We start from the raw sequence: 16613 nt of genomic DNA on the forward strand, positions 1-16613 counted from the left end.
CCGACTTCAGGACACCTTGGCTTCAGACTTCTGACCTCCAGAACTGTGGAAGAATGAATTTCTGTTGTTTTAAACGGGCCAGTTTGTGGTCATTGTTATGACATCCCTAGGAGACAAACATGCTCTCTGACGCTCAGTTTCCTAGTCTAAACGGGAACGTTGTCGTGCCTGAGGGAACTTTGAGGGAGTGCGTACGTCAGGGTGAGGGTCAGGTAGTCAAGAGCTGGCACCACTGACCCTCGTGATGCCCCCTCCTGCCCTTGCCCCACGTGCTCTGTCTCCAGTATCCGCATATTCTGGGATGACTTTCCTGGCTTCCCTCCGCCTGCAGGAAACCTGTCCCTCTTTCAAATGGTGTGTCCTACTTGGCCATTCAGGACATCCACAGAGACTGTTCTCTCCTGATTGGGGGGGGCGGGCGGGTACTTGACCTCAGGGTCAGCAGGCTCCAGCCCCAGCCCCTGCTGGACCTCAGGGTGTCAGAAGAGCAGCTGTCCCTCCATCTAGGGTCCTTGGGCCTCTACCCAAACCACGCCCAGGGCCGTGCTGTTCACAGAGGCCCACACAGTTGCAGCCGCCGTCAGAGCTCCTTTGGTTGCAAGTAGCAGGGGCCACTCAATCAGTCTCAAGCAACCATGCGAATTCTGTCATTAGGAAGCAGAGGACAGAGGAGGACCCCAGGGCAGGGAGGATGGGAATACTGCCAGGCCCCAACCTGGCATCTCCTCCTCCATGTCTCCCTCTGCAGACGGCTTTTGCTGCTTCTTTAGGACAGAAGAGAGAAATCCATGGGTCCCAAGCCACTGTCCCCAGCACATTGATGGGAGGAGCTGGCCCCCAGAGCCTTCCCACCCTAAGTCCCTTCAAAAAGAAGATGACCCACTCAGCCTGGGGCAAGAAACCACTCTGGCTCCACTCCACAAGACGATCATAGAAAGGCCAACATGGCCCTGAGTATCAGTCTTGGCAACTGGGGTCAGTTCTCAGACACAGGGGGGACAGGTAGAGCAGATTCCCTTCTTCCCCCCCAAAAAACTTCAACCATTGCTCATCATTCCATCAGACCCCAGGCTGTATAACCAGATGACTTTCTCTGGGGGAATCAAGCCTGACCAGGCCTCTACCCACCCCAACCCCGGTGACCTGCTTCTCTGCAGTAACTTGGTAACTTTGTAAGTGATAAGGAGGGTTGTGTGGTTGGGGATGAAGAGGAGGGGCCTGGTTAAAACTTCAGCCTATGCATCTCTAGAAACCTTCCCCCAATGACCCACAATTCCCAACAGGACTGTCCTGGAGACCCTCGTCAGGTTATGTGTATCCTGAGACTTCCGGAATGTGTGAACCATCTAAGTGTTTGGGTCCTCCAGCCCTCCAGGTTTTCGGGAGAGGTGAGAGCAGAGGCCAAGGCTGGCTGTGTCCAGAAATACTTGAGGGCTGGCCTTTTCCTCTCCCTTCTACACACAGGCTTCTCCTAGACTGGGAGGTCGATCTCCAGACAGGGTGTCCATAGTCTGGGGTCTTTACATCCTTCTCCCTTCCTGTGTCCTCAGTTGGCCTCTCTGGGCCTCAGTCTCTTCATCTGGAAAATGGACATGGTAAGGCCAGGCTGTGGTGGTCCTGAGCATCCTGTGAGATGCTTCGAGAAGGGAAATCATGATACGAATACAACACTTCAGAGAGACTCCGGACAAGGCAGGGCCGCTTGGCTTGCCTGTTAGGAAGGCAGCATTTCCATTGGTAGGTGTGGAGTCAGGCTCTTGGGACACAGGATAGGGGAAATGCCGTGAGCAGCCTGGTATCCCTTCTCAGACAGAGAAGAGCCAGGTCCTGGGAGGGCAGGGCCGCCTGCCTGTCTCGCTGTGGTTCTGCTAGGTTAACTCCCAGCAGGAGGACGCCCTGCCCTGCCCTCTCTTTGTCCCCTTAATCTCTCTATGTTTCCTCACTGACCCTGAGCATGCACTGACTTGTGACCCTCTTGCTGATCACAGAATGCGGGCATTCACACGAGAGAGACAAGGCAATGATGAGCTCTCCGCAAATCTCCAGCCAACAGGAGGGGGAGGGCCAGCCCTCTCCCGGGGACGCCACAGAGCTGCAGCCTGACCTGTGACTTTGAGCTCTTCCCTAGCAAGGAGGACACGTGTCCTGGGGAAGCTGGCCAGAAAATCGTAGAGAGGGGACAAGAGACTGCACATTTGTGGAGCGAATACTTATGGCAATATGTATACGCCCAGCCTGTACCTGATGACCAAGGAAGCCACGGGTGGTAGCCAGGACAATGGACCCCAAAGACATCAGGTGTCTTAGGCCATTCAGGCTGGTATAACAAAACATCACATACCGGGTAGTTTAAAAAAAACAGAAATTTGTTTCTCACCGTTCTGGAGGCTGGGAGTCCAAGATCAAGGTGCCTTCATGGCCGTCTCCTGGTGAACGTCTTCTTCATGGTTCACTGTGTCCACACAGATGGGAGGGGAGAGGGATCTCTCTGGAGCGTATTTTATAAGGTACTAATCCCACTCTTGAGGATTTCATCCTCATGACTTAAGTTCCTCCCAAAAGCCCCAGCTCCTAATGCCACCGTCTTTGAGGGTTAAGATTTCAACATATGGGTTTGCATATTTGGACCATAGCAGGTTCTAATCCCTGGAACTATGAATGTCACCCCATAAGCATGTAATCTGCAGATGTGATTAAGTGAAGGATCTTGAGATGGTTTGATTATCTTGGTGGCCCCAAAGGCAATCACAAGGGACCTTAGGAGAGGGAGGCAGAGGGAAATTTGACACACACAGAAGAGAAGGTAATGTGAAGATGGAACGGACAGAGGTTTGAAGATGCTGGCTTTGAAAACTGGAGGAATGCAGCCACAAGCCAGAGAATGCTAGCTGCCACCAGAAGATGGAAGAGGCAAGGAATGGGTTCTCCCCCAGAGCTTCCTGCTGGAGCAGGACCATGCTGACACCTTGATTTGGGCCCAGTGATACTGATTTCAGACCTCTGGCCTCCAGAACTGTGAGAGAATAAATGTCTGTTGTTTGAAGTCACCAAGTTTTTGGCAATTTGTTACAGCAGACGCGGGAAACTGACACGCCATATAAGGCAGGACTTCCTCACAAGAAGTCGTGACAGAACCGCGGCTTAGGGCACCAGATCCCAGAGTCACTAGCTGGGGGCTCTGTGTCCCCAAGCTCCAGAGCATGGGGACACAGTCAGACCTGTCTAGCTCCCCGGGTCTCTTCCGAGGGTCACATGCTCCAGTCAAATGTGAGCTCCTGGAGGGTCAAGGCTATGTGCTATGCATGCTCGTATGCCCCAAACTCAGCACAGTACCGAGAAATGAATATAAAGAATTATGTTTGAGTTATCAGCCCAGGTAGGTAGTAATGGAATGTGAGTTAGTAAAGGAACAGGACAGGGTCTGCCCTGTGGATGGCAGATATGTGAGAGCATCTTCTTGTATTATTATTTGCCTTGCATTGGATAAGCCTCTTCAACCATGTGCCTTGCCTTCCCAACAAACCAAAAGGCACCTGAAGGTACGGACCTCCTCCCTCTTAGCAGAGACCTGCTCAGGACTTAGCACTTAGCAGGTGCTCAGTGAAAACCCATTGACTGATTGGCTGGTGATAGATTGAACACCTGGATTCAGCTGTACCTGAACTTGCAGTCCCTTTGTCTACATTTCATCTAATCCAGTTTAACTGTTTTTTACCCGCCACCAAAACTAGTGTCAACTACAGAACGAAGTGCACAGTCCCAGGGCTGGAAGGGGTTGCAAACCACATATTGAAGCACATCCAGGTGGAGAGTGAATATTTGCCCTGCAAGGCAATTTGCCCTGCAAGGCACCCATTGGCTTAGGGTGAACAGGGCTCTGAGCCCTATTTTAAAATGTGGACTACAAGGGTCTCAAAATTCAGATTCTGTAATTCTGGGGAAGGCCCAGGAAGCTGCATTTTTAATTAGCCTCTGAAACAAGGGTCTTGTTCCAAGGCCACCTATGATAGACACTGATGAAACCCCCTGAGGTAGAAATAATGAAGCTTTCCAGCTTTCCATGGACCTGCCAGTGAACTTGAAAGTATGCTCTCTGCTTAAGCAATAGGCATGCTTTTTAAAATGCAGGAGAAATAAACAACACAAAATGATCTGGCTCCATTTGGGGAGGAGCCCAGCTGGACATCAGTCAGGGTCTGTTTGCATGTGCGGATACTCCAAGGCAAAAGCTGTTGCATGAAAATGCAGTGCAGAGAAAATTGCAGCAAGACACTAAGTGAACAGGGTGTGAACACACGGCGAAGTTTCGGTGCAATCATGTCTTTTCTGCGGGTTGGCGATTACTTCTGAAAATTCTGGATTCACAGCACGTGCTTTGGTAGAAGCAGCTGCCACTCTAGAAGCCAAACTTGGAGCCAACAAAGATTGTCCTTTGAGCTGAGTGTCCTTGTCTTTGAGATGAGGCCTGAGTCGCGCCAGCAGCCTAGCACTGCAGGGTTCTGGCCGTGTGTCCTATGCAGAGAGACCACCCTCACGTTGCTTCTTCTTCCAGGAGAGTTAGACATTTGTCCCAGTTTACCCCGGACATGCAGTATTCCCTCAACATTCATTTAAGAGCTGCTGTGGTGAATCACAGAAATAGGGACGGAAACAAGAGAGAAGCTGGAACTGGGAGTGAGGGGGCTATTGGAACCACAGAAAGGCTTCCTCCCTTCTCTGGTCCTCAGCACCCCATCTGTTCAATGAGGGACCTGGACTCCATCGATAGGGGTACTTAGTAATAGGAGTAGTTGAAAAGGTTTGAAGTAGCACATGGACAACCCATGAAATAACAGTAGACACCACAATGAGAAATTTGCCCATGTTTTATTTAACTTTTTTTTTCTTAAATCACTCTGATTACAACAAAGTCAAAGACTCAGTTTGGTGTCACGACGCCTTAAACATCTTTCTCACATTTTGCTCACCTTTTTCAATAAAAAGGGAATAGACCTGAGGCGCAGAGCTCTGGGCATGCAAAAGCATCAGGCTAGCTTTTAGTGACGCTCTCTTGTTTTCATTTTATTCAAGGCAAGTGATTGTGGTCTTACATCTGCTGTAATAATGTAAAGGTTCTTTTCAAATAAATGTGAGTGAGGCATGCCACGGAGCAACTAAGCCCGTGTGCCACAACTACTGAGCCTGCGCGTCTGGAGCCTGTGCTCCACAACGGGAGAGACCGCGACAGTGAGAGGCCCGCGCACCGCGATGAAGAGTGGCCCCCGCTCGCTGCAACTGGAGAAAGCTCTCGCACAGAAACGAAGACCCAACACAGCCAAAAATAAATAAATTTATTTATTTAAAGAAAAAAAATGTGAGCGAGGACAAAGAGTGGGACAAATGGGATAGATGCACTGGGTAAATATAAGTGCAGACGTTAGGTGGAGAGGGGTATCAGGTACCTGATATTTGGGGATACCTGTATCTCTCTATCCCTAAGAAACCCTCCAGCTCATCTTTCTGTCAGGCCTCATAAGAACCAGTCAATATTCTCAAATGGCTACAATTTGTCCCTGGTTTCCATTTAGAAGCTAGATCTGCAATGACCATGGGCTATATAGCATGATAATTGCCTTTCTTTTCCTGCTGAAACCCCCAACCTACAGCCACAGAAAACATCCTTTCTCTTTTGTGCCACTGACGTCTGCACCATCCTGGATTCCCTTGATGCTAATATTTCCATCAAAAGACATTTATTTGGGGTGTGTACTATGTCAGAATCCAGCAAATTTTTCCTCCTGCCTGTTTACATTAAAATTACTCATTATGATTCAAATTACCTTCAAATTATGCTCATCTGGATTTCTGTGCTTCATAAAGACTCCCATGCCTGTCTCTTCCTGAGGTTATAAGTTAAAGTATTTTTATTATGATAGAAACAACTTTACAGACTCCACAGACATTTGCTAAACTGTGGCTAAGATAGCTTCATGCTGAATAAGCCTTCTCTCCCACCCAGACTGAAGGAGGGGAAACCGAGGACGAGAGGTTTGGGAATTAACGCTGCTTCAAGTATGATCGCGAGGCTTTGTGTGTCAGTTCTGGTGGTACGTGAGTTCCAGCCCTGCGATATGGGTTAACTTCACCCATCACTGGCATTTTGGAGGGAGTTAGGTACTAGCCCTGGAGTCCTCAATAAGAATGCTGGCATTCTCCGACCTTCATCCACGAATAAAAAGTATAGGAAAATACATTTTAGCTACTATGAGAGGGAACTTTCTAACGTTCAAAATTTTCAACAAGGAAATGGGCTGACTTCAAATGTAGTGAGTCTGAAGGCACCACAGGAAGATTCTCATCAGATCTTCAGAGGCTGGATGGTCGCCTGCTATCGTAGAAGTTCAAGAACAACTTCTAGCCCTAGTACTGTGTACTTCATCCCTGAGTTTAACAAGAGTTTAGTGAAAGATACCGGCTCAAATTGAATTAGATAAAATGCATTGTAGACAAAAGAACTGTAAATCCAGGTACAGCTGGGTCCAGGTATTTGAATGACATCATCAGGAAGCCATGTCTCTCCCCTCCTCTTTTATACTTTCCTAGTGGCTTCATCCTCCAGAAAGCAGCCAACAGGCCCTCCAGCTGCTGTTGACTAACACCCTACCAGTCAAGTGGCCTGAGCAGGAGACTCTTTCCCAGTTGGTTCCACAAAGGTCTTGAGGTTTTCCTAAAAAATAATCAGAGACATTCACAAAAATCCATTACAGGAATGTTCATTTGTTTCTACTTTTTATTGGAAAATAATTGAAACACCTTAAATATCCAGTGTTAGAAGACTGATTAAATAAATAGTAGTATACCCAAATAGTGGAATACAGTTCAACCAGTAAAAATGGATAAAAAATGATACAAATGAACTTGTTTACAAAATAGAAACAGACTCACAGATCTTGAAATCAAACTTATGATTACCAAAGATGAAACATAGGGGGAAGTGATAAATTAGGAGATTGGGATTAAGATGTACACACTACTATATATAAAATAGATAACTAACACGGACCTACTGTATAGCACAGGGAACTTTACTCAATAGTCTATAATAACCTATATGGGAAAAGAATCTGAAAAAGAATGGTTATATGTATATGTATAACTGAATCACTTTGCTGCACACCTGAAACAAACACAACCTTGTAAATCAACTACACTCCAATACAAATTATCAAAAATAAATAACTAAATAAATAAAAGTAGCCTGGATGAAAAAAATTTAAATAAATAAATAGTATAGCCAAGTAGTGGAATACTATGCAACCAGTAAAAAGTGTGCTTTCAGAGAGTAATCATGATGATAATAAAATATTCTTGACATATTGTTAAGCAAGATACGGGAATGAATAAATAATAAGGTCGTAGTTTTGTTACAAAATATTTATTAATGAAAAACTAGATGCAGTGAATTCCCTGGCGGTCCAGTGGTTAGGACTCAGTGCTTTCACTCCTGTGGCCCGAGTTTGGTCCCTGGCTGGGGAACTAAGATTGGGCAAGACATGCGGTGTGGCCAAATTCAAAAAAAGAAAAAGGAAAAACTAGATGCAAATGCACCAATATATTTTCTCCATGTGGAGGAATTACAATGATATTATTATAATTTTTTTCCAGGTTACCTATTATGAATATGTATTACTTTACATACTTAGGAAAAGGTAAACAAATATTGTTTAAAACCCTAGATTAGGTGTATAGTGGTTGACCAGAGAACCCCGGACGTGGGGCAGCAGAAAGACCCACAGAAATTGCTCATTCTCTGACCTGCAACTGGATTGGTTCTTATGGAATATATAGTCCACTGTGGGAGAAGGCAGGATGTTGTTTGCTTCTCTGATGACACAACCAGGAGAGCTGGAGCGATGGGCCAGCCAGGGACCTGCAGATGAACTCTGGCCCAGCTCCCAGCCTTCCAGCCGCTAGCTCTCAACTCAGCCTCGCAGATTAGTATACTCACACCCAGGAGACAGCATGCAAGGCCATGGTCAGAGGCCTCTGAAATGCAGTCATTCCAAATATTTAATGAGATTCTCTCTCTCTCTCTCTCTCTCTCTCTCTCTCTCTCTCTCTCTGTCTCTCTCTCTCTCTCTCTCTCTCTCACACACACACACACACACGCACACATGCTATATTGTTAAACCAGACTGTATACATATATATATATATTTTTTTGCGGTACACGGTCCTGTCACTGTTGTGGCCTCTCCCATTGCAGAGCACAGGCTCCGGATGCGCAGACTCAGCGGCCATGGCTCATGGGCCCAGCCGCTCCGTGGCATGTGGGATCTTCCCCGACCGGGGCACAAACCCGTGTCCGCTGCATCGGCAGGCGGACTCTCAACCACTGCGCCACCAGGGAAGCCCCAGACTGTATATTTGATATAGTTTTATGGCACAGACACTTCAAAACCTCGCAGGCCTCCTGGATGTCTGTTCATTTTACACTTGGGCTTCCTAGTAAAAGCAGTATCACCTCTCCTGGTATGAACCACACTCATCAGTGGCCCATGGAGCCATCAGGGTGATGGGCACACTGCAGAGTGAGCCCCAGCACCAATGCCCCTGACTACAGCCAGAATCCTGCAAACCCCTCAGCTGCAACGTTACAAGGTGACAGCCTGAAGTTGTCACCATCCCTGTCTGCTGCCCTCTGTTTCCAAGAGCAATTCTGAGACCCACCCAAATACCACACCTTCCCAAACCAGACCTTCCTCGGCCTGAATTGTTGGCTTTTCACTGCTCTGCCTGTTCCAGATAATTCCTGACCCATCCTCTCCTCTTTTGAGGTCACCTGAGAATGGGTTTTAGGGAAATGTGAGTTGTGGCCACATATTTGAGGGTAGGGAGACCAAGACTTGGCAGGAATGACAAGAGAGAAAACTGCATATAAGAAGTAAAGGACAAATGCATTCACTTATTCACTGAGAGCCTACGTAAATATACTAGCTTCTCTGAACACAGTGCTGTGCAAGGGACACAGGCCTGTCCTTACGAGCCACAGAGGGTGACAGACAGTCAGATAACTGTGAGCTCATATGAGAACAGCTGGGTGCAGCCTGTTCAGGAAAAGTAACACATGCTATTTAAAAACAACAAACACCCCAACATAATGAATGAATGAATGAAGACTTATAGCAGAGTGGTCTGGCCCAGTTTGGGGGCAGGGAAGAGCCATTCAAACTGAGATCTGAGAAAAAGGATGGGCAGGAACTAACCCAGGGAAGACAGAGAGCTCCAGCAGGAGGGAGAACAAACGCCCAGGAGGGAGGGAGAGAGGATCCTGAGGTTTTGGGACCAAGAGCACGCAGGGAATTTAGGTCTGCTAGAGATAATTCTGGTTGTTTCTCCAGGAGCAGTAAGAAGTGGTGGGTTTTTTTGGGTTGTTTGGTTTTTTTTTTTTTTGCGGACGCGGGCCTCTCACTGCTGTGGCCTCTCCCATTGCGGAGCACAGGCTCCGGACGCGCAGGCTCAGCAGCCATGGCTCACGGGCCCAGCAGCTCCGCGGCATGTGGGATCTTGCCAGACCGGGACACAAACCCGTGTCCCCTGCATCGGCAGGCGGACTCTCAACCACTGCGCCACCAGGGAAGCCCAGAAGTGCTGTTTTAACTACCTCTGGCCTCCTGGGTGGCCCAGATACAAGCCCCATCTTTCACTTCTGAGCAGCCCAGTTGAGCTGCGTCAGTTCTTAGTGGACATGTTAAGAGAACGAAGAGCACTGGGGCCCCAGTGGCAGGAGGTCGTTGGACCACAGCCATGGACACAGTGGGAGGAACTGGGGGCATTTAGCTGGAGAAACTGGTCTCTGCCTTGAGCAGTTCAAGCCACCTCGTAGCAGACAGAGGACGGCTCGGAGTGAGCCTGGAGAGCGGCTTCCTGTCCACAGAGGCAAACTGCGGGGCTCGGAGGAAGAACCTGGCCATGGTGAGTGCTGCCCATGGCTCCTGGTCTCAGGAGGCCACACAGTACCTCCCCATCTCTGGAGGCAGGCACTGGACATGTCAGGGAAGCTACGGAGGGGCTTCCGCACTGGGACCCTGCAGTTTCCCTCAGGGGGGCTCAGAATCCCCAGGTGGAACCTAAATCTGGCTCTCGCCTTCACGCCTTTCCTCCCGCTCTGCCTTGGGCCAAAGATGGGTGTATGTGAGTCTCACTGTTGCAAGGGCAATAAAAAACAGGCAGACAAAAGCATCCAAGTGGGTTAGGCATGAGTCAGTGAGAGGCCTAAGGGTGGTCGAGCCAGGGGCTTAAACTCTGTCCTGGGAACTCATTCGCAGCATGCCTGGGCACGGGGCAAACAAATGCCCATCAGCGGCCCCAAGATCACACCTTCTTTTCAGCGACTGGGCAGAAAAGCTGCTTCTCATCCCTGGAGATTCAGGCATAAGTCCTGATTCCAACTCTCAGCTGCCCAGATGGGGCCACGGAACCACCCAGTACCAGCCTCAGGGGACTGGCTGGAGGCAGCTCACTGATTCAGGCTGGACCACTGGTTCTCCCTGGAACTGGGGCCAGTGGAGGGGGAGGGGGACGCAGTTTCTAATCACCCAAACATCACCATCATGGACTGAGAATATGGGAGAAGCACGTTCCTCCAAGGAAAACCAAAGTGCTATCAGTAGAAGAAGGAGGGAAAAGAGCTGGGCCATGAAAACCGACAGCTGTCCACTCCATTACAGAAGGACACCCACTCGTGGGCTCCTGGGTCCAACCCCACCTCCCCCAGCCTCTGCTTCAGCCCCAGAGAGCCTCCCACCGGAAGTGCTTGTGGACAGCAGGAGGGGAGCATGTCACCCAGTTTATACACTTTATCACAGGCTTAGAAAAACCCACCTGTGAAGAAGAGGGTCTCCACCCTCCACACTCATGTTTGCTGTTAAAACAGCCCCATCCCCTGCTCAGCACAGCGTTGCTGCTCTGAGAAGGTACACCTTCCCTATGACTTTAATTATCCTGCCAGACTCATTAGCACTAACAGCAGATGTTCTGACCTGAGGTGAGAAGGGACCCGAGTTTGGGGTTTTCCCTGAGTTTTCTTCCCACTTCTTTAAGAAATTTTTCACAAAACATAGTATTTTTCTCTTTGGGGCCAAAAAAAAAAGAAAAAGTGGAATTACATCTCTGACTTTTCTCCCTTCTTATAGAAATATTTATGATCTCTCTACTAAATAATGTATTTGAAGGACAACTACATAATGTATAGGCATAAAATAGGATGCAAGATTTTAAATTATGTAAACGTAATTAGACTGAAAATCCGCTTCTACAGCCCCACATTTAGGTTTCCACATTCAAGGTACATGTTTCCTCCTTAGGTGAGTCAATATAGGTACCACTGTCCCAAAGATTCAAATTCATTACTGTGGGTGTTTGGATTTTTTTTTTAAAGCTTTTTTCTCATGCATACACACAGAAAGTTAAACGTTTTCTTTAATTTCTGAATGTGTAAGAAGATGTTCATGGATTTTAGAGGCGCCAGACATGTGCGTGCAGAGTTTTCCCTTCTCTGCCCCCCTTCTCTCTATGGCTCCTCTGGGCGAGGGGACTGGATCAGGTACCAAGTAAGGTCAGGGAAAGTCCTCTGGGCAGGAAGGAGCAGCTCTGACATGCTCTGAGCAAACTTTCCGGCTTCCTCTTCACATGCCCTTTTGTCATTGGCACGCCTCTTCCAGGAAGGGGAGCTTCTGTCCCACTCTGCCTCTGGACCCAAGACAGCCCAGCCAGTTAGCACCATATGACTAATTCAGATTCACTGTCATGGATCAAATTGCAGCAAAATATTTCCAGTTGCCAGTCTCTGTTTTCCAACTGTCCCTCTGTTATCCATCTAAGTAAACATTTGTTCTGCTTATCTTTTTTGAGCAAAGACATGAATCACTCGCCCAGAAGAAAGCGTAGCAGCAGCTGTTGCATATTAGGAATCGACATTTGGGAACAGGGCCTGCTAAATGGGACTCCAGTATGGGGTTCGCTTTTTATTTGTCCTCATCCTAGAAAAGGAAACTTAGGGCACTCTGGGAGACTCACAGCCAGGTCTGCCTACCATTTGTGGCAGGATACTGGAACAACCAGAAGCCCCCTACTCAGAAATTCTTCTCCTGGCTTGCCGAGGTACCTGAAATCCCACCCTTAGTGCTGCCCTTTGGCTGAAGACGGATGCTATTGCCAGTAGGTTCGTGGGACAGTGCTGTGGTTTTGCCTGAGGTGGCTACACACGGACCGGTTTGCTGTCATTGAAAGCATCTTGAGGAGCCCTCTGTCAGACCCTGGCTTCTAAGGAAGGATGGGAGGGAACCTTAAAATGAGGGGCTCTCAGAGTTTGGGGGCTTGTCTGGTTTTGCAGCAACTTGCATGGAAAACATATTTTCTAATAGGCTCTGTGCTGGGCATTTCTAAAAGTTTCATATAGGTGATTTAATCCTCAAAACCCAATCAGCTGGGAGAAAAGCCGACATAGTCAAAGCAGGCAACAGACAAAGAAACAGAAGTTTTGGATCAGAGAAGGCTTTGGGCCTGGTGGATTTTCCAGGCTGGGCTTGGAAGGGCAGACAAGGTTGACCTAGGTGGGGAGGAGGGCAGACTACACTTAGGTGGAGGAAACAGCTTTTGCAAGTGTGGGTAAGATGGGGATGCTTGGGCATAATTCTGATGGACCAGTTGGAACCGAGCAGAGTTGAGGGTACAGATTCTGAGGAAGTTCCGAGCCCCTCTCAGGGCTCAGGGTCTAACCTGGACAGTCCCCCGCCCCCGGGTGGCGGCGGGAAGGGCAGTGAATTCCATCAGTCTTCTGCAGCCCAATGCCTAGCAGGAATCTGCTTACCACAGGTGCTCAATAAGTGCATATTAGTGGGGAGACGGGAATGACTTTAAAGATGGTCTCCATGATCACAATTTAAAATTTTTTACTCAAAAAAGATAAGAATGAAAAGACAAAGCTATTGATCAGGGAAAAAATTTGTAAATCACTTACTCAATACAACAAAGAACTTGTACCTTTAAGTATACAAAGAACCCTCAAAACGCAACTGTAAGAAAACAAACAACTCAATTAAAAAATGGGCAAACACTTCAAGAGATGCTTTACCAGGAGGATGTAAGGATGACAAACGGGCATGTGAAAAATATTCAACATAATTAGCCATTAGGGAAATAATGGCTGAAACTTAAAACCATAATGAGATACCATTATATACCTATTAAAATGGATAACATTTTAAAAATACTATCAATACCAAGTTCTGGCAAGGTCTAGCAACAGAAACTCTCATGCATTGCTGATGGGAATGAAAAATGGTACGGTCACTCTAGAAAAAGTTTGGTTGTTACCTATAAACGTACACTCACCATAGGACCCACACAGTCCTATTCCTGGGTGTCTTCCCAAGAGAAATAAAAATCTATCTTCACACCGAAACCTACATAAAAATGTTTGTAGCAGCAACAAAGAGAAACACATATTGATACATGCAATAATTTGGGTGAATCTCAATGGCACTGAGCCAAGCAAAAGAAACCAGTCTCAAGAGGTTACACGCATGTGATTTGATTCCACTTCTGTGACATTCTTTTTTTCTAATTTGTTTTTTTTTTTTGTTCTCCTTTTTTTTTAACATCTTTATTGGAGTATAATTGCTTTACAATGGTGTGTTAGTTTCTGCTTTATAACAAAGTGAATCAGTTATACATATACATATATCCCCATATCTCCTCCCTCTTGCGTCTCCCTTCCAACCTCCCTATCCCACCCCCTAGGTGGTCACAAAGCACCGAGCTGATCTCCCTGTGCTATGCGGCTGCTTCCCACTAGTTACCTATTTTACATTTGGTAGTGTATATATGTCAGTGCCACTCTCTCACTTCGCCCCAGCTTACCCTTCCCCCTCCCCGTGTCCTCAAGTCCATTCTTCACATCTGCGTCTTTATTACGCGGGCCTCTCACTGCTGTGGCCTCTCCCATTGCGGAGCACAGGCTCCGGGCGCGCAGGCTCAGCGGCCATGGCTCACGGGCCCAGCCGCTCCGCAGCATGTGGGATCCTCCCGGACCGGGGCATGAACCCATGTCCCCTGCATCGGCAGGCAGACTCTCAACCACTGTGCCACTAGGGAAGCCCTATGACATTCTTGAAGAGACACATTGTGGAGAACAGACCAGTGGCTACCAGGGGTCTGGGGTGGAGGGAGGCTATGTCTATAAAGGGAAAACATGAGGGAGTGGGCTTCTTTTGTGGGGGTGGATGATGGAACTCTCCTGTATCCTGACTATAGTAGTCATTACAGGAATCTACACGTGTTAAAATTCCTAGAACTTGTGTTCCATAAGGAAAAGGTGGCCTCCTGACCTGCCTCTGCTCCATGAACCAGACTGGAGAGGAAGCTGGGGGCCTATGCTTAGCAGCAGACTTTCCCCAAATCCCCCTGCTTTGGGTTTGATATTCACTCTAGCCTTTAACAGTGTCATCCTCCCATCTTCCAAAAAGAATGGGGGAGGAAATCTCAGGCTCATGAGTGGGGGCCTGGGGACACACTCCTCCCATGGAGTGTGTCCCTGTGCCACACGTGGTGTCTCCTAAGCCTTGTGCGGTGTGTCCTGAGCTACTTGAGGTTCCACTTAGCAGATTGGCTCCTGCGCCGCTGCAAACATAGTAGAACAAGGTCCCGAGCCTCTCTCATTTTTGTTCTATCCTTTGCACTATCAGGTTACGGCTGTCAGCTCATTTTGTAAAAAAACAATGGTTTGTGTTTCTACTTGGCATTCTTGTTCTCTCATTTATTTGCCTTTTTTTTTTCTTTGGTGGGGGGTGGGATAATGATTTAGAGGGAAAAGATGCAGAAACTTCTTTGCCCTACCAGCTTAACCCAGACCTCATAACTACATCATCAGAAAGCTACTGGGGGTTGTGCACCATCGAAAGGAGGGATTAAACCAAGAAAGAAAAGACAGAAGCTCCAGGAAGCAGGGAATCCAATGGCTGAAAGAGGTGACGGAAATTCCCAGGTTGGCGGTGAGGAAGAACTCCAGACGGCAGCTGTGTAGTCACCCAAGTATGGAACCAGACTGCGATGTCAGAGGACTCAGAGGGGCCTCCAACAGCAATGGAACATCTGAAACGTTCGACCTTGTGGAAAGTCCTGCTGAGAGGTTGTAAGGGTGGGAAAACTTAATCACATGTACAAAGAAAGTCAGGCAAATTGGCTTCAGAAAAAAAAAGGATAGAAACAATCAAGCTATCCTAGTATACTACCTGACTCAACAGTGAACAATATTTATATAATAAACAATGAATGTTAATTTAACAAAAATTTGTGAGATAATCATTGTGAAGGAATGAGGGCGGGGGTGAGAGGAGAGGGGAGTAAGAAGGCCAAGGTCACACCACTAGTCAAAACAGGGAGCTGGGGTAGGACCCAAGCTTTTTTTTTTTTTTTTTTTTTTTGCGGTACGTGGGCCTCTCACTGTTGTGGCCTCTCCTGTTGCGGAGCACAGGCTCCAGATGCGCAGGCTCAGCAGCCATGACTCACGGGCCCAGCCGCTCCGTGGCATGTGGGATCCTCCCGGACAGGGGCACGAACCCATGTCCCCTGTATCGGCAGGCAGACTCTCAACCACTGCGCCACCAGGGAAGCCCCAGGACCCACGCTTTTAAGTGCCTGCTCCATGATGCTTGTCATGGGGTGCCCAGAGCAGCACCATCGATTAGGGTGCAGTCAGGGTGTGTGGGCAGTGCAGAGTCCACAACAAGAGACAGTAGTATCCGTGTCTGTCTTCCCCAGCAAGGGGGAAACTGCTTTGAACACCTCTGCGGTTCTGCCATCAGTGTGGGCTGGGGTGTGACAAGGGCCCTACCCTGGGACTCTGGGTCCTCAGTTATAAACTGGAAATGAGCAGCCTGCTCTGTTCCCAAGCTTGTTGGAAACAGACAGTACAAGCCCAGCCTCACTTGCCAGTGCCCAGCTGGGAACTGGGACCACAAAGACCATATCTGAATTTCAGCTGATACTTAGAAGCCTCCATCAGGATCCTCAGCTCAGAAACAGGATGAAATCCCCTTCTTCACAGGTCTCTGGAGGGAGCAGAGCAAGGCTGCTTTTCTCATCAAGCATCTGATTCTGGAAGAACTTATCCCCTAAAACCCAGACAACAGTTGCAGGGACCAGCTTGGAGAAGAGGCACTGGAAGAGAAAGGCAGACCGACACCCCACACGCCAGGCTCAGGGCTCCCCACTCTCGGGAACTAAAGAGGTGTGTTAGGTCAGAGAGAGAAGTTCTAGAACTCTGATCCTTGTCCTACCTGTGACAGCCAAAGTTATTAGGTATTTAAGGACCATTTTCTTATTTTCCCCTTCTGAGGATCATTGACATTCATCTCATCTTTTTGTTTGTTCTAAGTCCTGCTTGTGAGCCCTTGACTGTGATGTTCCCCTGCCAGAAGTGCCTTCCCTCAATCTGACTCTTCTCCACTTTTCCAGAAAAGGGCTTAGATGGGAAGGTCACAGGCCCAGGAACCTGTAGCCCAGGACTTCAGAACTGAAGGCCCAAACTCTATGACCCACTTCCTCTTCTAAGCCACTTACTGTTGTACCAG

This window comes from Lagenorhynchus albirostris, chromosome 19 (genome assembly GCF_949774975.1).
Source record: "Lagenorhynchus albirostris chromosome 19, mLagAlb1.1, whole genome shotgun sequence".
In the NCBI taxonomy this organism is placed as follows: Eukaryota; Metazoa; Chordata; class Mammalia; order Artiodactyla; family Delphinidae; genus Lagenorhynchus; species Lagenorhynchus albirostris.